At 42.9% G+C, this 22,973-nt stretch overlaps 1 long non-coding RNA gene across 1 annotated transcript; it reads right to left on the bottom strand.

The window, feature by feature from the left end:
• Positions 1–363: 363 nt before the first annotated feature.
• LOC121490581 lies at positions 364–20,782 on the bottom strand. The gene is made up of 3 exons (XR_005987721.1): positions 20,726–20,782; positions 16,347–16,447; positions 364–468 (listed from the first exon to the last, which is right to left on the bottom strand). It is a non-coding gene; the product is annotated as an uncharacterized LOC121490581 (long non-coding RNA).
• Between the last annotated feature and the right edge of the window lie 2,191 nt (positions 20,783–22,973).

Genomic DNA, 22,973 nt, shown 5'->3' with positions numbered 1-22,973 from the left:
GCTATATAAACTACAAGAAAAGCAGGTAGGGCAGACAGGAGAGGAACAGCGGTAAGTTTTGCGAAACAGAACCAATCATGAAGAAAAAAAGATGAAAAGTATAGATAAGAGAATATGTGAGAAAAAACACAGTTAAGAAGGCCAATGCATGTTTAATTGAAGTCCCACCAGGGGAAAAGGAATGGAACAAGACAGATGCGATATTTGGAGAACTTGCGGCTGAGAACTTTCCAAAATGATGAAATATCAATATACAGATTCAAGAAGCTCAAACAAATTCAACGTATGAGTCAAAAAAAGAAATCTAGACACATCATAATAAGAGGTCAGAAATACAATTGGAAAAAAAAAGATTACCTCCAAAGAATCAACAGTTAGACGAGCAGCCAACTCCTTGATAACAACGATGAAAACCAGAGCACAGTGGGTGATGATAACCTCAAAGGAACTGGATAAGCTCAACTGGAACTGAAAGAAAATAATGGTCAGCCAAGAATTCTCAACATTGCAAGATCATCCATAAAGCCATTTCACACCTAAACTGAGAGTTTGAACCAACAAACTTGCACTACTAAAAATACTCTAAAATGTATTATTCAGACAGGGGAATGATGATCCCATAAGGAAAGTTACAGATGCAGGAAATTGAAGAGCCACAAAAGTAATAAAAATGTGAGTAAATCTAAGTGAATATTTACATTCATGACTAAGTGAATACAAAGGAAAAATAATAACATCTCATGAGATTTAAAATATATTTTTAGAGATAATCAAAATAAAGAACAGTAGCATATAGGTTGAGAAGAAGTAAATGGAGTTAAAGAATCTAAATTCTTTACATTGTTTAGAAGAAAGGTGACATATAGATTAAGGGTAGTTTTTAGTCATTAAGGACACAACTTGCATGAAGAAAAAAATATCATTGAAAAGGCAAAGGTTATTTGTGAAGTTATTAGTTGTGGTTGACTCTGAATTGTAGGGTTATATGCAGTTGTTTGGGGTTTTGCTTCTTTATAATGTTTTGCAGTTTCCAATTTTCTACAACGAGTGCATAATACTTTAATAAGCAGAAAGCAATAAAATATTGAAAATACAAAGTGTCATCTACTGTGTAAGAAAATAACATAATTCTATCACCTACTAAGGACATAGTAAAAGACTTCCCCACTCTAAGAGGCATGTTAGGCTTCATGACTAACGAGCTTGTTCCATGCTAAAATTCCAATGTGGTGGAACGGAGAACCCGTTCCACCATTCAAATTCCACTCTGAGGAGTAAGAACATTGGCATACATGATTAGTAGACGAGATCAGACGATTTCACCTCCCATCTGAAAGTGGAACCTGCACTCTGATGCTTTTCCCATTCTTTCCCAACTTGATGTGGCCATGAGGACCAGAAGCTTCAATTCTGCAAGTGTCCCAACCCGAGGACGGAGGGCCCAGGAAGCCAGACCCAAAACCATCCATCACTGGAAGTGGGGGCTCAATTCCTACATTGGGGGCTGGAAGTGACCACTGCTGAGGGGCAGTTGTGGGGCCAAGATGCTGTGGGGAGCACTTGCATTTAGCTCCCGCGTTTCAAACATGGCAGAAACCTATACATTATTCTGATGTCGCAGACTGTTCCTGTGGTGCTCACCACCAGGTTTCTTGGCAGAAATCAGCCATCTTCTCTTATGCCATGACATAAGTTGTATTGAGCAGGATCTTGTCAACTAAACCAGGAACTTTGGACAAGATTACTCTAAGAGCACATGACAGTGCGCTCCTTGCAATGAAGACTGTGATAGAGATTTGTGTGACAGATGCGCCTCATATGAGATCTGAGGCATAGCCAACTACTGTGGCAACAGCCCTGCCAGCAACATAGTTATGGGACAGGAGAGAGCCGTGGCCTCAGGCATGCACATCCCCAAGTCCGCCATATGTTCTGCCATGGAAAAATAATGGAAATGCATGGTAACTGAATATCAACCTCGTGGGATGCCTGACTCCAGAAGACTCTTGCTTCTTCCTGCTACCAGTGGGCTCTTCATTTTCCACACAATCTCAGATAAACTGACTTTCAAAAGGAGAAGGAGGAGATGAAGTGCTCCAGCTTGGGGACTTGTAGTTTGCTTCTTTCCCACTGGATCCACCTGGAAAGATGTGTGGCACTAAGGTTAACCTCCCCCCATACCTCATCGCTCCCAGATATCTTGGATATCTGGCCCCACAGTCAACGCTCTGTGTGATCTTGAGGAAATTCACATAGGCCAGTGCCTTAGTTTCTGACTATGTAAGGGAATAGGAAGTAGGACAGGGCTGAAAGTGATAACGCCCCTGAAGAATGTCAGGGAACTCCCTAACACTTTGCATAGCTCTGAGATACTCAGTGTGAGCAGGGGTCAAACTCCACCAAACGTCAGTCAAATGGACATTTGGCAAGTGACCTGGGGTGGAAGGGGTGGGAAGCAGAGTGGTGGCCTAAACTTTCCACACTTTCCACAAAGATGGATGGGAGCAGATGTGGCTCTGGCTCCCAGAAAAGGAGCCCCATCTAGTGTACTCACATCCTGAGGATTTGCCCAGCCTGTTCAGCAGAGGCCATTGGAGCTTTGGTGTGATGTTAAGAGCCAAATCCTAAGTACCTTGAGCCTTCTCCAATTCTACAGTACTGGGAAAACATCTTGTATTGCTGACCATGGGATGGCCTTCTACCCAAGAGGGATAGGCTCTGCTGTTCCCAGCTTCTTTCCATGTGGATGTGGGCGTGACGTACTCCATTAACAGCTCAGGCACCACAGATTCTGCTGTCCTCCGACGTTTAGTCAGAAGGGACCTCCAAGGTCATCCAGTGATGCTTGACCTCCTGTCCATCATCCTCAACAAATGGCCATGAGCTTTCTGTTTTAACACCTCCAGTAACAGGAAACTCACTCCCTAAATTGGCAGCCTGATTGCATATTTTGGGGGATTTGGGGGTTTTATTTTTCATGTCTCATGAGATTTTTTCCTTGTAATAAACTGAAACTTATCTTCTTATAGCTCTTTTCTTTCTGGTCTTGGGTAGAATGACCATATTATTTATTGTCCAAACCCAGATTTATGTTTGAGACTAAATAGAGGCACTGTTAATAATTATATCAGGACAATAGAGGTAAATTGGAACTCTCTTGGCAAAACAAAACTTAAGACTGTCCCAGTCTTAAGTTTACCCTAGGGTTTCCCCTTCCTTAAGAGTCACTCATATTTAAAAACACTTGAATTAACTCTGATCTTTTCTCCTCTAGAATGAGTAAGGGAGACTGATTTCTTTAGTGGAAAGATCATTGCGCCGAGAATAAGAAATAGCTATGACTTTTGGGGGCTACAATGAGAACGACTAGTTGTCTTGCAAGAACCAATGTTATGTCCTGATATCCCAGAAAAGAAAGCAATTTGTGACATTCTGAAATGTGAAAGGCCTGTCAGAAGGACATGAGATCAGCCACATGAATTGTGAAACATAAATTGTGGTTTTATTTGTTCTGCAGAAGTCTTAAAAAATTGCAAATTTGTCATGAGGCACTATAGCGTGGCAGCGGTGGATGCCAAATTTTGTCTGCAGCTTGGGGCTGAGCTGGCTTCATCAGTATCTGGTGGTAAATGTATTATAAATCAGATTCCTGGGTCTCATCTCAGAATCTCCACAGGGGCCTGTAGCATTTGCATTCAGAAAAGCTCTGGAAGCAATTCTAATGATGAACCAAGTTTGAGACCCACCCGCAAAATGGTCAAGAGCACCAACTTTGGTTCCATATGTTCATTTACTCCACAAATATTTATTGAATACCTACTATATGTCAGACACATTCTAGGGATAAGAAAAAACAGCAGTAGACAAAAAGATAAACAAAGCATAGAAGTCAAACAGATTTGTGGTCAAGGGCTAGTCTGATATTACTATGTGTGTGACTCGACTTTCCAATGCCTCAGTTTCCACCTCTTTGAAATAATGATAATATCTACCCCATAGGGTTGCCATATTTAAATAAGGTAAGATGTGTAAAGTGCTTAGCCCAGTGGCTGGTCTACAGGGAGCACTCCATAAATGTTAGCTGTGAAGACCACATCATATTGAGGGTGACAATGATGTCAAGGATAATGATGATAAAGCCAGAAAAGGAAAACAAAGAAAGTTGATTAATTTCATCCCATGGTGATATGGAGAGACTGGCATCATGTCAGAGTTTTCGGTGGATCATGTAGCTACTTCTTATATGATGACTTTGGGTGGCCTTTCTTTATATCCTTTGGATCTCAAATATAAAATGCAGGACATATTTATGATGTTAAAGATTCATACATTTAAGACATGTCTTATAAGCCCCAATTCACTTAAACATGCCTGAAGAACCAGTGTCCAGGGTCTGGCTTCCTTTTGGACCATTCTAGTGGCTGATGTTCATCTTGACATGAGGCCCCAGGCTTAAACATATCACTCCAGGCATGATCTGAACTCAAAAATGTACAATAAGAGAAATAACAGGGAGATAAAAATGGGGCTGAGTTATCACTGCCGTCATTCTGGTTCTTGTATATAGGTAAGCTTCAGATTGGACTCATGGCTCTAATAATTGAGGTAAGTAGTGGCTCAGGAAGAAGACGCATGGGGGTGGGGTACAGAATAAGACCACCAGGGAGTGAAGCAGGGCCATGGAGGCAGAGGAGGCTGAGAAGCTGCCTATTTTTGCAAGCAACAGCTTTCACTCCTCCAAGGAGGTCAGCAGAGATTGTAATGAGAACATCTTGGCCAAAGCCATGATTCACTGTCCAAAACTGGGTTGGGCCCCTCTCACAGGGAGAATTTCACAGTTTTTCACATTATTCCCAAACCCCACTCCTCTGTTTAAGGGTGTCACTCAGGGTTTATTACAGAAAGGGTCCAAAGGCCTCCATTCATATATCCTAGGGGGCCAGAGGCTTGGGAAGAGTAGCAGTGGTGATGGGGGCAGCCGGGAGCAGGGATAAAGGGCAGTTCTGGGAGAGATTAGTAGAAAAGCTCCTACGAGGGAAAGCTCAGCCCTCTCTGTTCACACAACCTTGGTTCAGAGCCCTGAAGAGAAGCAAACACTGAAATGCAATGAAAGAATAAGAAGTTGGAAGAAATGCAGCTGCTAAGAGGCCACTGGCTGGCCACGGTACTGCCACACACAGCTGCACAATCTGGGCATTGCATAATTCCAGACAGTGCCATTCACACAGATCAGGGATGGGTGACATTTTCTGCCAAAATAATAAATAATTTGGCCTTGTGAGCCATTTAACCTCTGTCACAACTATTCAGCTTTGCTGTTACAGCTAAGGTAGTTTGATAAAATACAGGACATCGTGCATGTTTATGGGAAAGTAGCCATAGACAAAATAGAAATGAATGGCATGGCTGTGCTCCAGCGAAACTTTCTTTATAAAAAGCAAGCAGTGGGGCAACTTTGATGATGATGTGATTGGTAGCCCCTGGGATTTTGTAATGCAGCAGTCTTTGCCCACAGCAGTACCAACAACATAGCCCAGTTTTCAAATGGCACGGCAAAGCAGAGAGGCAGCTTTTAAACATGCCTGACTATGACCCCCCCAGTAAGATCCACATTTCATACCACAATTGAGCTTCATAAAGCCACACTTAACCTCACTTAGGGTGATAGGCTCTAAGGTAGTGTATATTCTATTACATTCTATTTAATATTTTAAAAAATTGGCAGCAACCAATACAAGGAATTTCACAGTCTTTGGGTGGGCCTCAACTCCTAGGTTGCTAGACTTGGAGCCAAGAGATATGTGTTTCAGTCTCAGATCTAACTCTTACCAGCAGTTTGTCCTTAGAAGAACCTCACTTCAGAATTTGCATCTGCAAATGGATATTATAATTACTTCAGAGTAACTGTATAGGAGAAACATGAAATAATTCAGTTCCTTGGGGTGGTGTAGTGACTACTGGTGGTTCCTGGGGTGGTTTTAAGTAGTGCACAGGTGTACGTTGTAGGTACTTACACTATTCTTTATGAAAATATGCAAAGATCAAATGCATAATGTTACCAGTGACACAGAGCTTCCTTTCAAAATACATTTATTTGGGCGGCCCTGGTGGCTCAGCAGTTTAGCGCCGCCTTCAGCCCAGGATGTGATCCTGGAGACCGGGAATAGAGTCCCACATCAGACTCCCTGCATGGAGTCGGCTTCTTCCTCTGCCTGTGTCTCTGCCTCTATCTCTCTCTCTCTGTGTCTCTTGTGAATAAATAAATAAAATCTTTTTTTAAAAATTTTAAAAATACATTTATTTCAAAATGTTATTTTTATTAATTCATTTGTATTATTTATATTAAATAAATGTCTTTAGATTAGGTTTTAAAACGTTAAGCAAATCATCATACAAGTTGTATGTGAATGTGGTGGAATTTGTGCAGATAGGGACTATGTGAAGTCTAGGAGGTATGGAGGTGATGCATTAGCAAGTACAATCTAAAAGATGGCAGATGTGACATGCTGATCCCTTAGAGACCTGAGCTCAGTGTCTGAGTCATGGCTGACTCCCCAGAATTGGGTTGGCTCACAATAGGTGCTCAATAAGTTCTTACAATGGGTGGATGATGAATGGATGATGGGTGGATGGATGGGTGGATGGATGGATGGATGGATAGATGGATGGATGGGTGGATGATAGATGGATGGGTGGGTAGATGAATGGGTAGATGATGGATGGGTGGGTGAATGGATGGATGGATGGATGATGGATGGATAGTGGGTGGATGGATGATGGATGGGGAAATGAATGAAATAATCAGACCCCAACCTTTTGGAGTCATCATGATTTAGAGTTACAAAGGATGAGGCATGGTGTCAAAGGTGTCAGTGACTTCAGAGCCTGGGGGCGGGAAGGGGAAGCAGACATTCTTCCTCTGAGATGTCATCTGGATGCCCAAACCCTCCACACTGCCACAGTTAGCAACTGAGCAATGGAAACACTAGGCTAAGACAGGAAACACTAAGCTGAGGCCAGCTGTTTTGCCCAATCAAAATGTCATCCCTGGACCTAGGCACTGGCAGCAAATACCTAGTGAGCACAAATGGAAATAGCTAGAGCTATAAATGTTTGGAAATGCTGACTCTTGTAAGTCTGAACTTCTAGCCATTTGATGATGAGAAAGGCATCTTTCAGATACAGCCTACAGGTGCAGAGGGCACTAGGGACCAACAGCAGCTTAACATCTAAAGAAAGGATAAGGAACACAAGTCCCTACACAGGTAGGAGCTCCCCTCACAAGCCAAAGTCCAACAGAGGGCATTTCTGTTGGCCTTTGGCAGAAGGGAGATGGTTAACTCATGCATACAAGAACATCCTGTATAATTCAAACATCCTCTTTTTTTTTTTTTTTTGTGGCAAAATGCTTTAAAAGACATCATGGGCTCAACTTACTTTTGCAATCCTGGGACAGTCCCTTCTGCTTTCACCTACCAGTTTCATGCTGTGAGATTTAAAGTGATACCATTTCCACCTCTCCCCTCATTTCAGCACATGGAAAGAACCTAAGGGAATGTATACGAAGCGCAGTCTTCCCCGGGCAGAGTGACTCTAGAACTACGGCTAAGGCCCAGGTCTGCATACAAGTCCTGAGTCCCTACCTGCCGACTTGTTCTCTCCACCTCTCTGTGGGTCAGTTTCCACCTCCGTCCAGTGGGACTAACATCCACTGGGCTGCTGTGAGGATTAAATGAGTTAATAAAGGCAAAGCATTTAGAAACATTCCTGGCACACAGCAAGCACTCGTTAATGTTACCTATTACACCCTGTTCTTATCCTGTACCAGAAACATTCACTTTGAGAATATCACTTAAGCCTGGAAAATTAGGAATTATTCCAAGTTTTGAGAGTATCTCACTAAAGATCAAAGGTTAAGTGATTTAGCAAAGCCTAGCACAGAGGCAGGGCACGAATCAGGTTTGATACTAAACTCCTACTCTTCCCATCTTTCCTACCATCTCAGGCTGTTGTGCTAACCTAATTAAGCAATGAAAAACCATTTCCTTAAAGCGTTAATGCTACTTGGTTTATATTTTCAGTTTTTCAATCTAATAATAGAATTGTTAGATTCTATTATTGTTTTTTTTTAATTGTTGATTTAAATTGTTTTTTGTCCAATGGGGAATATATGTGAGCAAATGCATGTGTGTGCGTGTGAGTGTATGTTTGTGTGTGTGTTGGGTTGAGAAGAGATGCCAAAATCTGACTCAAATGACCTTGAAGGCAAACCTGATTTCATCTTTCTTCTGTGACACTCAGTGGTAAGGGCATATGGAGGACACATCATCCACAGTGGCTCCTAGTACCCTGGGAAGACCAGAAGGCTGAGGCTACTAAGGGATGGCTAGGAAAATGGGAGCCTGCCTTTGGTTCCAACTTCTTCCAGGACTTATCCTGAGCATAAGACATCTTCCCTTCCGAGGGACTACAGCATAGAGAATTAATAGGCAGAGATGAAGGAGAAAAGGAAAGAGCTTTGAGGGAGGTTTTCTCCACAGCCTGTGATTTTCCCTGAAAAAGGAAATGGGGCCGAAGCATGAGCAAGGGGAGGTGAGAGGAGCCTAAAGGAAAGTAGGAGAGGTTGTCTTTTAGTTTTGTTGACTGTATCCTTTGCTGTGCAAAAGCTTCTTATCTTGATGAAGTCCCAATAGTTCATTTTTGCTTTTGTTTCTTTTGCCATCGTGGATGTATCTTGCAAGAAGTTGCTGTGGCCGAGTTCAAAAAGGGTGTTGCCTGTGTTCTCCTCTAGGATTTTGATGGAATCTTGTCTCACATTTAGATCTTTCATCCATTTTGAGTTTATCTTTGTGTATGGTGCAAGAGAGTGGTCTAGTTTCATTCTTCTGCATCTGGATGTTCAATTTTCCCAGCACCATTTATTGAAGAGACTGTCTTTTTTCCAGTGGATAGTCTTTCCTCCTTTATCGAATATTAGATGACCATAAAGTTTAGGGTCCACTTCTGGATTCTCTATTCTGTTCCATTGATGTATGTGTCTGTTTTTGTGCCAGTATCACACTGTCTTGATGACCACAGCTTTGTAGTACAACCTGAAATCTGGCATTGTGATGCCCCCAGCTATAATTTTCTTTTTTAAAATTCCCCTGGGTATTCGGGGTCTTTTCTGATTCCACACAAATCTTAAAATAATTTGTTCTAACTCTCTGAAGAAAGTCCATGGTATTTTGATAGGGATTGCATTGAACCTGTAAATTGCCCTGGGTAACATTGACATTTTCACAATATTGATTCTGCCAATCCATGAGCATGGAATATTTTTCCATCTCTTTGTGTCTTCCTCAATTTCTTTCAGAAGTGTTCTATAGTTTTTAGGGTATAGATCCTTTACCTCTTTGGTTAGGTTGATTCCTAGGTATCTTATGCCTTTGGGTGCAATTGTAAATGGGATTTACTCCTTAATTTCTCTTTCTTCAGTCTCATTGTTAGTGTATAGAAATGCCACTGACTTCTGGGTACTGATTTTGTATCCCGCCACACTTCATCAAGATAAGAAGCTTTTGCACAGCAAAGGATACAGTCAACAAAACTAAAAGACAATCTACAAAATGGGAGAAGATATTTGCAAATGACGTATCAGGTAAAGGGCTAGTTTCCAAGATCTATAAAGAACTTATTCAACTCAACAGCAAAGAAACAAACAATCCAATCATGAAATGGGCAAAAGACACGAACAGAAATCTCACAGAGGAAGACATAGACATGGCCAACACGCACATGAGAAAATGCTCCACATCACTTGCCATCAGGGAAATACAAATCAAAACCACAATGAGATACCACCTCACACCAGTGAGAATGGGGAAAATTAACAAGGCAGGAAACCACAGATGTTGGAGAGGATGTGGAGAAAAGGGAACCCTCTTACACTGTTGGTGGGAATGTGAACTGGTGCAGCCACTCTGGAAAACTGTGTGGAGGTTCTTCAAAGAGTTAAAAATAGACCTGCCCTACAACCCAGCAATTGCACTGCTGGGGATTTACCCCAAAGATACAGATGCAATGAAATGCCGGGACACCTGCACCCCGATGTTTCTAGCAGCAATGTCCACAATAGCCAAACTGTGGAAGGAGCCTCGGTGTCCATCGGAAGATGAATGGATAAAGAAGATGTGGTCTATGTATACAATGGGATATTACTCAGCCATTAGAAACGACAAATACCCACCATTTGCTTCGACATGGATGGAATTGGAGGGTATTATGCTGAGTCAAATGAGTCAATCAAAGAAGGACAAACATTATATGGTCTCATTCATTTGGGGAATATAAATAATAGTGAAAGGGAAGAGAGGGGAAGGGAGAAGAAATGGGTAGGAAATAGCAGAAATGGAGACAGAACATGGAAGACTCCTAACTCTGGGAAACGAACTAGAGATGGTAGAAGGGGAGGAGGGTAGGAGGTGGGGGTGCCTGGGTGGTGGGCACTGAGGGGGGCACTTGACGGGATGAACACTGGGTGTTATTCTGTATGTCGGCAAATTGAACACCAATAAAAAATAAATTTATTATTAAAAAAAAAAAAGGAAAGTAGGAGAGGACAGCCCGAATGGGAGAAAGAAATGCCAGGAGACTTCAAGGGCCATTTACTAAGGAAGGAAGGAATGCTGCCTCAGTCTTCAGACCCTCCATGGGTCTTTCTTAGAAAAACAGCTTACAGAGTGAAATGTCAGCTGTGGTCCCCAGGGCTCCCCCGAGAGCTGATGGCATGTTCATGCAGCTCTGCGTGGGTTCATTCAGTCACCCAATAAACCCACGTTGAGCAGGGACTGTGGACTGTGGACTGTGGACTGTGGACTGTGGACTGGGAGCTGGGAATAGTGTGGGGCTCTGGGGATCACTCAGTGCTGGAAGGAAACCATGTCCCTGCTGTCATGAACTTACTGTCCGATGGGGAAGACAAACAGTACACAGAAAGCCAGGCATGCTGATAAATAAGGAAAGGAACAGAGTATGAGCAGAGAGTAACAGGGCGCCCCTTTGGGGAGAAGGCCTTGTGGGGAGCAGATAGAGAGAACTGGGGTGGAAGGAATCTTGTGTGTGGCTGGGCAGAGGAGAAAGCTGCTGTCAGGGCAGTTAGCCTAAAGTGCCCTAACGAGACAGGGTGAAGCAAGGTGGTATCATTCAAGGGCAGGAGGGCCTGGCGGGATTTGGATTTTATTCTGAGGGTCTGTGGAAGTGACTTTGGGCCTCTGTCTTTGTACCTGAGAGGGCTTTCTTCCCAGCAATGTGAAAGATATACATTTTGAAAGCTTTAGCTTAAGGTAATATCTTTGCATTGTCTACACTTGGGGGATGGCTGGGGGTCAAGGGTCATGCTTAGCACAAACATTTTTCTCTTAAGAGAGGCTCACAGTCTCAGCTGACATCAAGCCGCTGGGGAGCTTTGTCAACATACGGATGGATGCCGGGGCTCCACCCTAGGCCTCCCACATCAGAATCCCTGGGGGTGGGGTGGGGATGTCAAGGCCCAGATGATCCTGCTGCCTGGTCAGGGTGGAAACACCCCTGCCTTACAGAGTTCCAACTTACAACCTTAGCCTCAGAAAACTCCGGTCACACCAAAGACCACATCAAAGATGGTCCCCAAAGAATGGTTTTCCCTTTGTTGATAATGACTCTACCAAAGCATTTCTCCCCTGCCCCATTTACCTGCCTCGGGGTTCTTAGGAAAGTAAACCTGTCCATTTGTCAATATTTACTCTGTCTGCTGCCCTCAACGGAAGAAGGGAAAACTGTTTTCACTGTCAAACTAGTGTTTATACAAAGGATTTGTAAGCTTTCTCAGAGCTATGGAAAATCAATCACCCTCAGTTAACCTGTGCCCTTAATGAGGTGGTAGCTTTTCTCACAGTCCTATTCATCAGGGATGACAGTACATGGTTTGTCAACCAGTGGGAACTCAGGTTGAAAAGGATTTTGCCCAGAATCCTGGGGAGACAGATGCTCGAAGAGTAGCCCAATCTGAGAGGGCGAAGCCAGCCTTGATGATTCTGGAGGACAGCACTGGTGGGGCTCCATCTGGGATCCATTCGGAAGAGACTAGCAAATGCCAGGACTCTTGTAAGAAGCCAACACTCTGTGACACTCAGACAGCTTACCAGCCCATTACGTTTTCTCCAGTCAATGGTATGCCCAGCATTGCCTCCTGCTCCTGTTGAGTCAAAACCAGGCATGCGTTCCTAAGAGGTGGCTGTGTTGAGCTCCCGGGGAATGCAGTGCTTGTAGTTGGAACAGTAGCTGAAGCCAGCTTCAATTGGGCTACAGGAGACTCAGTCCAAGCCATGCGGTTCTGGACATCCAGGCCACCTGGGACAGACACACTGAAAAGCCATTTGCTGGGCTCAGAAGGAAAAACAAATGGATCGCTGCCTTTGTCATTCAGAAGAGCCCTTGGGTTTCATAGGTCAGTCAAGGGACAAAAAGCAGACATATCTGAAAAAGCTTCACGGGCCACATACACTGCACCAGAAGTACAGCCCAGATGTGATGCTCTGACTCCCACTATGAGCCCAGTACTGAGCCAGACATGGAGAAGTAGACCAAGGCTCTAAAATATCGGGCAACTAACTCATAGTCCATGCATTGCCACCTTTGGAGGGGTGCAAACTCCTCACAAGAAGAACAGAAGAATCAGAGTGAAGCCAGCTCTCCGTGGGGAAGTGGGGAGTGGAGGGAGAGAGATCCTTTACTGTATGCCCAACCACATGCCTGCAAGAGCTTTACGAATTTTAACTTAGTGAATTCTCCCAACTTAACACCCTGAGTTAAGTCTCACTATCTTTATTTTTTTTTAATTTCTTTTTATTGGAGTTCAATTTGCCAACATATAGCATAACACCCAGTGCTCATCCCGTCAAGTGCCCCCCGCAGTGTCCATCACCCAGTCATTCCAACCCCCCACCCACCTCCCTTTCTACCACCCCTTGTTCATTTCCCAGAGTTGGGAGTCTCTCATGTTCTGTCTCCCTCTCTGATATTTCCCACTCATTTTCTCTCCTTTCCCTTTATTCCCTTTCATTAATTTTTATATTCCTCGAATGAATGAAACCGTATAATGTTTGTCCTTCTCTGATTGACTTACTTCACTCAGTGTAATACCCTCCAGTTCCATCCACGTCGAAGAAAATGGTGGGTATTTGTCATTTCTAATGGCTGAGTAATATTCCATTGTATACATAGACCACATCTTCTTTATCCATTCATCTTCCGATGGACACCGAGGCTCCTTCCACAGTTTGGCTATTGTGGACATTGCTGCTAGAAACATCGGGGCGCAGGTGTCCCGGCATTTCACTGCATCTGTATCTTTGGGGTAAATCCCCAGCAGTGCAATTGCTGGGTCATAGGGTAGCTCTATTTTTAACTCTTTGAGGAACCTCCACACAGTTTTCCAGAGTGGCTGCATCAGTTCACTTTCCCACCAACAGTGCAAGAGGGTTCGCCTTCTCCGCATCCTCTCCAACATTTGTGGTTTCCTGTCTTGTTAATTTTCCCCATTCTCACTGGTGTGAGGTGGTATCTCATTGTGGTTTTGATTTATATTTCCCTGATGGCAAGTGATGCAGAGCATTTTCTCATGTGCTTGTTGGCCATGTCTATGTCTTCCTCTGTGAGATTTCTCTTCATCTCTTTTGCCCATTTCATGATTGGATTGTTTGTTTCTTTGCTGTTGAGTTGAATAAGTTCTTTATAGATCTTGGATACTAGTCCTTTATCTGATAGATCATTTGCAAATATCTTCTCCCATTCTGTAGGTTGTCTTTAAGTTTTGTTGACTATTTTGCTGTGCAGAAGCTTCTTCTCTTGATGAAGTCCCTTCTTATCTTGATGAAGTCCCTCACTATTTTTAAAATAGGGATATACTAGGACTCACCCTGAGGATTTCCCTTCTATGGAATCTCAATAAAATAGTTCCTGGGATGTACTTAGAATAGACCTAGCATGTAGTAAGTGCTCAATAAGTGTTACCCACTTATTATTCTTATTACTACCTTTACTATCCCCATTTTACAGATGAGAAAACTGAGGCTTGGAGAGGTTATGGCATGAGCCTGAGGACAAATGGGCAGTGAACAACTGCCAGTGTCAAAAGCTAGGCCTTCCTGGCTCTAGAAACTGAGGTCTCCTTTGCCAGTCTATAAAGGCCTGCTCTGTACAAACTGTGTGGTGTGATGACCTTGCTTCCTTCCTGTAGAAAGAGTCTGTGGGTCTGTGTGGGAGCCTCTCTTGGCACCTCAGCTATGTTGTACTGCTGTCCCTTCGCTGTTGCCATCTGCCTCCCACATGGAGTTAGCCACACTCCACAAGGCGTCCCAATCTGTCCTGATTTCTGGAAACAGGTAGCAGTGCTCCGGGCATCAGCATGTCTCAGTCCCTGTTCTCCAGGACACTGTCGGCTGTCTGTGGTGGGAGACTCTACATGCCCTGTCCTGGAGGCCCTCTGCTTAGAGATGCAAGGGAGCAGAGATGCCCATACTCCTGAAACTTGGGCTGTCTCCCTTCCTAAGCCTACTGAGCTGGCACCTGACTGGGCCCTGCAGGGAGGTGGAGTGGCCCTTACTCTGAGAAGTCCTTTTAGGAAGGGATCTGCTGCAGCCGCTTATCACTCAGACCCCTGACAGTGCAAAGCTGCTGTATTAGTTCTCTTGCTGCTGTAACAAACTGCCACAAACTTAGTGGCTTCCAACAACACACACCACTCTTGACAGTTCTAGAGGCCAGAAGTCCAACATCCTGGTATCTTATAGGGCAGGGCTGGTTCCTCTAGAGACAACAGGGGAGATTCCATTTCTGGCCTCTCCTAGCTTCTAGAGGTGGCCTGCATTCCTTGGCTCATGGCCACATCATTCTGGTCTACCTCCATTGTCACATCCCCTCTGACTGACCCTCCTGCCTCCCTCTTATAAGGATACTTGTGATTACATTAGACCCACACCAATAATCTAGAATAATCTCTCCATCTCAAGATCCTTAACTTTATCACATCTGCAAAGTCCCTCTTACCATGAAAGGTAACATCACAAGATTCTGAGTTAGAATGTGGACATTGCTGGGGACCATTATTCAGTCCATGGAGGTTGGGCTCCTGGGCCTTCTTCACTTACTCTTTCAGCAAGCTTGCACTGCACTGCACTCCAGCCAGACCCAGGCACTGCTTCCATGCCTTAGCAATAGCTGGACCCATTTCATGAGTGCCCCCATGTTTATTAGCTTCTTGGGGGTATGACTTACACTGTATTTGGCTCTGTCCCCAATTCCCCACCCATAACAATTGCTAACATTTATTATATGCCAGGCTCCATCTTGAGCATCATAAAACCATGATTAATGCTAATGCTGTCAACAACTCTATGACTAGGTACTATTATCTTACCATAGCTGGGGAAGCCAAGAGGTTTCTCACCTTGCCCAAGTCACACAGCTGGTGAGTAAGGGCCATGACGGCAGCCTGACTCCTGAGTCCTGCTCATAACCACTGTCCCACCTGGCGTCCCAAATAGTAGCTCTCAACAAACACCTACTGACAGGTGGAAGAGGCAAACAGAGGCATTGAGAACTGCATATTCAGGGGATTTAAGTCTGCAGTGTCATGTGTTAAGTGGTCCTTTCATTAAAAAGAGTGAGGAAGGAAGGGACCATTGGTTCTAGGGTTGACACCAAGCACATATCTCAAGGTCTGGGGGAGGCTGGAGCCTCAGAGGCTGCCAGAACCAGATCAGACATATTCAGTTAAAAGCTGTAACCCAACTCCTGGGCTCCCCATGAGGAAAGGCACCTGTCCGTTTTTGCTGACTAGCATATCTGTCAGGTTTAAGACAGTTTCTTCCTAGCGTAGATGTTTGAGTGATGTGTTTTGAATCATGACATGACTGAGAGATTTTGTACAAATCCAGAATAGTCAAATGTTTAAAAGGCCATGTTCAGCCAAAGTCAAGGGTCAGGGCAGATTATGACCACCACAGAATGGAAGATGAAAGTCTGGAGTGACTTAGTCTGTTCACCTGGCAAACAGAGCCTGAGGTGGCAGGTCCATGTGAAGTATGCCATTGCACTGGGGCCACCTCTGGGCAGAGGGGTGAAGGGAAGGGCAATGAGGCAGGCAAGGAGGAGCATTAATTTTCTGTTGCTGTGTTACAAATTACCCCAAACTCAGTGGCTTAAAACAACAAACACATGGTTTCTGTGTTAAGCCACAGGGGTGGCTTAACTAGGTAGTTCTGGCACAAGACCTCTCAGAGTTTTCTTCATGCCATAGGCTGGGGCTCTAAGATTTCCAGGCTTACCTATGAATCTGTTGTCAGGAGACCTCAGTTCCTGGTGACAGGGGCCTGTTCGTGGGGCTGCTCACATATCATGGCAGCCAGCTTCCCCTAGAGTCAGTGATCTGAAAGAGAAAGGTAAAGTATAGTAGTAACTTGCTCGGGCTGCCACAACAACAGACCACAGACCGAGTGGCGTCAAAAATCCATTTCTCATAGTTCTGGGGGCTGGAAGGCCAAGATGAAAGTGTCTGCAGGGTTGGTTTCTCCTGAGGCCTCTCTTCTTGGCTTGCAAGACAGCCACCCTGTAGCTGTCTTCACATGGTTTTCTCTGTACACACATCCCTGGTGTCTTTTCCTCCTCTTACAAGGACACTGGCCCTATTGGATCAGAGCCCACCCTAATGGCCTCATTTTTCATTTAATTATTCCTCAAAGACCCTCTCTCAAAATCCAGCCACATTCTGAGGTACTGGGGGGCCCAGCTCTGATATGTGAATTTCTTGGGGGGGTGGATAGGGACACAGTTCCACCAATAACAGACAATCCAAGGAGGAAGCCATAGTTTTTTATAACCTAGTCTTGAGAGTGATGTCCCATGACTTCTACTGAATTCTGTTTTCTAGAAGCAGGTATTCAGTCCCATCCACACTCAAATAAAGGAGGATGAAATTCTGTCTGCTGAGGGGAGGAATACTAGAGAATCTGTTGATTCTTTAAAATCAATACAGAGGGAGAGTCAAGGGCAGGATGCATTATTGAATTAGCACAAGCTAAGTGTAACTGGCTCTTGGCTACTGTGGGACCATCCTCCGAGGATGTGTAAATTGAGTCTCAGGACCATCTGTGGCAAGAGAAATGGAGAACTGATTCACCAGCTTCCATTTTCAGTTGGTTAGAGCCTCTCACCAGGGGCATTATCTGCCTGGACTCCAGGTTGCCTGAGCAAGGCATCCAATGGTGTCAACAGGGAAGCCCAGGCTGGAGGTGAGAGTTTTGTGCATGGGCCAAGCCTGGGCATCAGGCTGCACCTACAGGAAGCAGGTCAGGACCTACCTGTCAGAACCTCAAAGAGCTGACGACCATGTGGTACTGGGACAAGATAGAGAGGTCAGAAGGAAGTGGTACATAGCAGGCTATGACATGAATCTGATATCAATCAATAGCTTACTTATGATTAAATCTTATTATTAAAAATATTTGCCACTGAATTTAAAATTTTTGATCTTAGAGTGTAACCGAGTAAATCCTCAGCACTCTGCTCTCCAGCGGTCACTATGGTGACCGCTTGAGACCTTTGCAACGGTGGTAGGAGAGGAGCATGGCTCCTTCCGGCTGGTCGTAGCAGTGGAGAGGCTCCTGTGGGTGTCACACCTGGGAGCTGTCCTCTTCTGCTAGGGACTAATCAAAGCGAAGCCCCTGCTCCCTCAGAGCTACAGTGGACTTACATAAAGTCGCTTTTGTTAACACTTTGACCCACCAGAACAAAGTGTAGTTTGAGTATTATGCTGTTCTTCTCCATGTTCTTTTCTTCCTTTTTTGTATATTCTTCATGTGTGGGTTGGAGAGGATTTATCATAGATGTTGCTTAACATGAATTTGGAGATATTTCCCCGCTGAGGAGGCAAAATTGGCATTGTCCTTTAAAAAAAAAAAAAAAAAACTCATCCTCACAAGAAGTGAAGCATTCTAAACAAAACTTCTTCTCTAAAGACTCATGGCCTAAATGGGAAAGAAATCTCAAAAAATGAAATCTGATTCTTAAAGGCTAAGTATTGGGACAAATACTAGGATACCAAGTAATGCTACAAACATCTGCACTCTAACCTCATCTGTTAGCTTGATTATTCTGTCATATATTATTATTCAAACTTTATAAACATTTGTTGGCTCAAAAAGGCAATTAGCTGTTTTAAAATTTATCTAGCTAACCATTCCCTTTACAATATCTATATTAGCATTGCATGGTTTCTACTATTTGAAAGGTCTGATAATTTTTATATTTAAAATTAATAGTTTTAATTGCTGTCATTAATTATTACAGTATTTTGCAATAACAAGTACTTGAGTTGCTCTAGCAAACTGATGGAACTTCAATGTATGAAGTACAGAAGAAGAATCTTCACTCCAGGATATACTTAGCTTGTGGTCCTCTATTTGAAAATACATATTCAGGAATGAACAATAATTTCAAGCGACATGTTTCTATTCCACTGGGTAGACATGCTGTAACTTGCAGGGTCACAAGAGCATAGATCATGCAGACAACCCGATGCCAGAGACTATGTTAACACAGGTACTCAGTGATTGGTGATTTTCTAAAGGCAAAGCCAAACCCATGGAGGCTAAATGCAGGGGCTGGTGGGCTGAAGAAATAAGAAGCACATGTAAAGTTGTATTGAAATGATCTCATTGCCCATCCAATGCAAACCAAACTGTGAGCCTGATGAGGGCCAGGTTTGTGTCCAGTGTGGACAAAAGTGATTTGGTATCTCTACTTCCTAGCACAGGGCCTATCTATCATACAGTTGATGGGATCAAACTGATGGCACTCATAAAAGGCTTCCTGAGGTTGGCTGCATTCTCTGGGCAACAGCCGCTTCACACTTTCCTAAAGCCACATCCTTAGGCTTAGAACTCTGCTTCCAGGCCCTGCCTCTATCTTCTGCTGGGCACAGCTGACCCAACCATGCCACGGCCCAGGTTGTGCCTCATCAAAAGCAGAGTATCTTTGCCATAAAATCAGAAAGGAATGTAGTGTCTAGAGATAGAACCAAAGAGATAGAGAGAGAGATATATAATATCTAGAATACAGATATACCTATAGATATATGATATCTATATCTATATCTATATTTATATCTATATCTATCTATATGTTGAGAGAGAGAGAGAGAATGGAGAAGTGTGAGAGAGAGAGAGACTAAAGATCTGGCTCAGGTGATTATGGAGGCAAAGGAGTCCCAAGATCTGCAGCAAGTTGGAGACCTAGGAGAGCTGTGGGTGTACTTCCAGTCCAAGTCCCAAAGCCTAAGGGCCAGAAGAGCTGAAGGTGTAAACTCCAACCTGAGTCCAGGGGCAGGAGAAGACTGATGTCCCAGCTCAAAGACAGGCAGTAAGAATGAATTCTCAGCCTTTTTGTACTATTTAAGCCTTCAACAGACTGGATAAAGCAGCCACATTGAACAGGCAATCTGCTTGACTCAGTCTACCTATTCAAATGTTAATCTCATCCAAAAACACCCTGGGGACACTCTCTGAATAATAGTTAATCAAATATCTGAGCATCCCACAGTCCAGTCACATTGACACATAAAATTAACCATCACAGGAATCAAGGTGCCTGTGTAGCTCCCAGGAAGTTTGGAAATCCTATAAAATCCTAGAAGTATGGGAAGAACATACATTTTGGCACCCAGTCTAGTGAATTTGAACCCCACTCTACCACTTAAAGCTGTGTGACCAAAACCAAATTATTTCTCATCTGTAAAATGGACACAACACTATCCATTTTTCAGGGCGAATTTCAGGAGTCATTGAAATGTTATATATCAAGTGCCTATCTCATCACCTGATTCATCACCTGACGCTCCCTTTTACAAAGAACACCTCTGCACTGGCCTTCTTAACAACCTTTTTGTCCAAGCCTGGAACATTTTCATATTTGCATGCAGATTCTACATGACCTATAAGGTCCTCATGCCCCAAACCTGGGCAGGAGCTCTAGCACCCCTTTTGTGAACCCCTAGAGCCTTCTATCTAACACAGAGTTCAGTGGACACCTGTGTCTCAGTATCATTTTTATTTTTTCAGTCTGATCGAGTTCTAAGAAGGAGGCAGCTATATCTCAGAGGAATTCTCTCCTCTTTCCCTGACCCCCCAAAACACACCCGCAACACAGGACTTGGCACACAGAAGTCTCTTAGCGAAGACTGAACTGAATCCAAATATAAAACTGATCATGGGAAGACAATGATTTCTTTTAATAAAGGAGAATTCCTTTATCCTTACTCCTAACATGCTCAGGGAATCCACCTATCTCATAGGTCTGAGCACTGGAGTGAGGGCCCAAGTGAGTCATAAATTACACAGCCAACCCATGTGGACTGTCCAAAGGCCACATAGTGGCCACCTGGAACCTGGGTGTCTCACAGGCATCGTGAAAGTATACTGGAAAATTCTAGACACAAAAATTCCAGATGTATATCCCTGCTGCCATTTTCCGTATTATGTTAGCAAATGAATGAAACTCTGTTGCTCATTTATGACAGGAGAGTAAGAATGTCCACATCATAGGGTTGTATAAGGATTTAATAAAATAATATGCAAGTATAGTAGGAGCAGCATAGCATAGCATAGCTAGGACTCAGAGGTCAGGTTCAAATCTCAGCTTCTCTGCTTACCTGCTGTGTGATGCCAGGCCAGTTGCTTATTTTCTTGTGCTTCAGTGTCCTAATCTGTAAAATAGAGATTATAATAGCACCTAGCTTTTGGGTGCTAGTTGTAACATTGAACGAGATAATACATGTAAAGTGCTTAGAACAGACGAGCATGGAACAGGGTAAAGCTCGATAAATAGTAGCTATTATTACAGAAAGGGCCAGCTTGGTCCCTGGCATTTCATGGGCACCCAGTAAATGGCAGCTACTGTTAGTTAAATGGGTGGTCAGTTGTGGAAAACAGGAAACCCATTAAAAACAGCAGGAACAAGAGCTGTATCCTGAGCAGAAGCTGAACTTTGCAACTAAGGAAACGTTCTGGAGGCAAAGCTGACATCTTGCCCCATCATCATTATTAATGCACATGCACCACATATTCTGCAGTTGCAGGGAGAGCAGACACAACAAACTTTGTACCCTGAAAGTATTAAAAAAAAAAAACTATGTCTGGTTCTGGTCTCCCAAATGAATGAAACCTTGAACCTTTCCACATTAGCAGAATCCCCTAGCAAAAACAACTGTGTTCCTAATTTTTGCAATGTTGATAGCTGAAGATATGTCACAACCTTTCTGCATATGATAATCATGCAAGAATGCTGCTTTTTCCCCACCATGAACAGACTGACGCATACTTGGTGACCTTGATGATCTTGTGGTTTTGTTCTTTAAATACCTTTGTGTTTCGTATTTGGAAAGCCAGTTCTAGTGAAGCCTGACTCCCTTCCTTTGTTGTAAGTCAACTTCTTTTCTTTACTAAACTTATGTCTCTAAGTCTTCCAAAGACAGTTATTAAGCTAAGGGTAGCTAATTTATTATTTGCCATTTCCTGTTCTGAAGTTGCTGACCATGATGCCACCCATGGATGAAGCTTTTATTAAAGAGTCTGTGGCCAGGATGTGAGTGTTGGAAGGAGCATAATGGGGCAAGGTAAGAAGATCCATGTTGATACATCTGGCCCCAGATGAAATGGATTATCTGGTTTACCTGTTACGTAATGTGGATGCACTTGTTAGATCACAAGAAGCTACACAAAAGCTGTGTTAATTAAGATGAAAGGTAACTCCATCTGAACTTCAAATCATGGAACATGATTTACTCATTCAGAGTGGCTATGTCAGTTTGCATTCCCACCAACAGTGCAGGAGGATTCCCCTTTCTCCTCATCCTCACCAACACCTGTTGTTTCTTATGTTGATTTTAGCCATCCTGAGATGTGTGAGGTGATATCTCGTTGTTGTTTTGATTTGTATTTCTCTGATGATAAGCATCTTTTCATGTGTCTGTTGGCCATCTGTATATTCTCTTTGGAGGTGTCTTTTTTTCTCAAAGTTTAAAAGAGAACTACCACATGATTTAGCAATTGCACTACTAGATACTTACTCAAAGAATACAAAATACTAATTCAAAAGGATATATTCACCCCTATGTTTATAGCAGCATTATTTATGATAGCCGAATTATGCTAGCAACTCAAGTGTCCATCAACCAATGAATGGGTAAAGAAGATGTGATTTACACACACACACACACACACACACACACACACACAGGAATATTACTCAGCCATCAAAAAGAATGAAATCTTGCTATTTGCAATGACATGGATGGAGCTAGAGGGTATAATGCTAAGCAAAATAAGACAATTATGATATGATTTCACTCATACATTGAATTTAAGAAACAAAACAAATGAACAAAAGGAAAAAGACGGAGGCATACATTCAAGTATTTGCAAATAAAGATATATAAACTATATCAAATACTAACATTTATATTGATTTAAAGTGATATATAAGATATCTTACTAAAATGTATTGCAATATTTGCAAATTATAATGATGTGGTCTAATATTGATTTTAATAGAATGCAACACAATAATTAAATATTAGTATTAAGTATATTAATATATAAGGTGATATATTTATAAATACTATATAAAGAAATATATTCTTATAATTTTTAACATAAGCTGGGTCAACAAAGTTAACTTGAAGCATTTCTGATTGTGATTTGGAGCAATCCTTAGGGGTTTTACTTTCATGATTACATAGAATGGTTTGCAATATGTGTAGATATAATTTGAACACCAGCTAGATACTTTGAAAGTGCTCCAGGGTATTTGAAAATAGTTTCCTCTCTTGGTAACTTAAATGTTACCCATAACATTTGTATTAGTTCATCCAAGCTACTATAACAGAATACTGTGGACCG

The sequence above is a fragment of the Vulpes lagopus genome, chromosome 5 (genome assembly GCF_018345385.1).
Source record: "Vulpes lagopus strain Blue_001 chromosome 5, ASM1834538v1, whole genome shotgun sequence".
NCBI lineage: Eukaryota > Metazoa > Chordata > Mammalia > Carnivora > Canidae > Vulpes > Vulpes lagopus.
The sequence above is the reverse complement of the archived record's forward strand: the minus strand, read 5'-3'. Positions and strand labels throughout refer to the sequence as shown.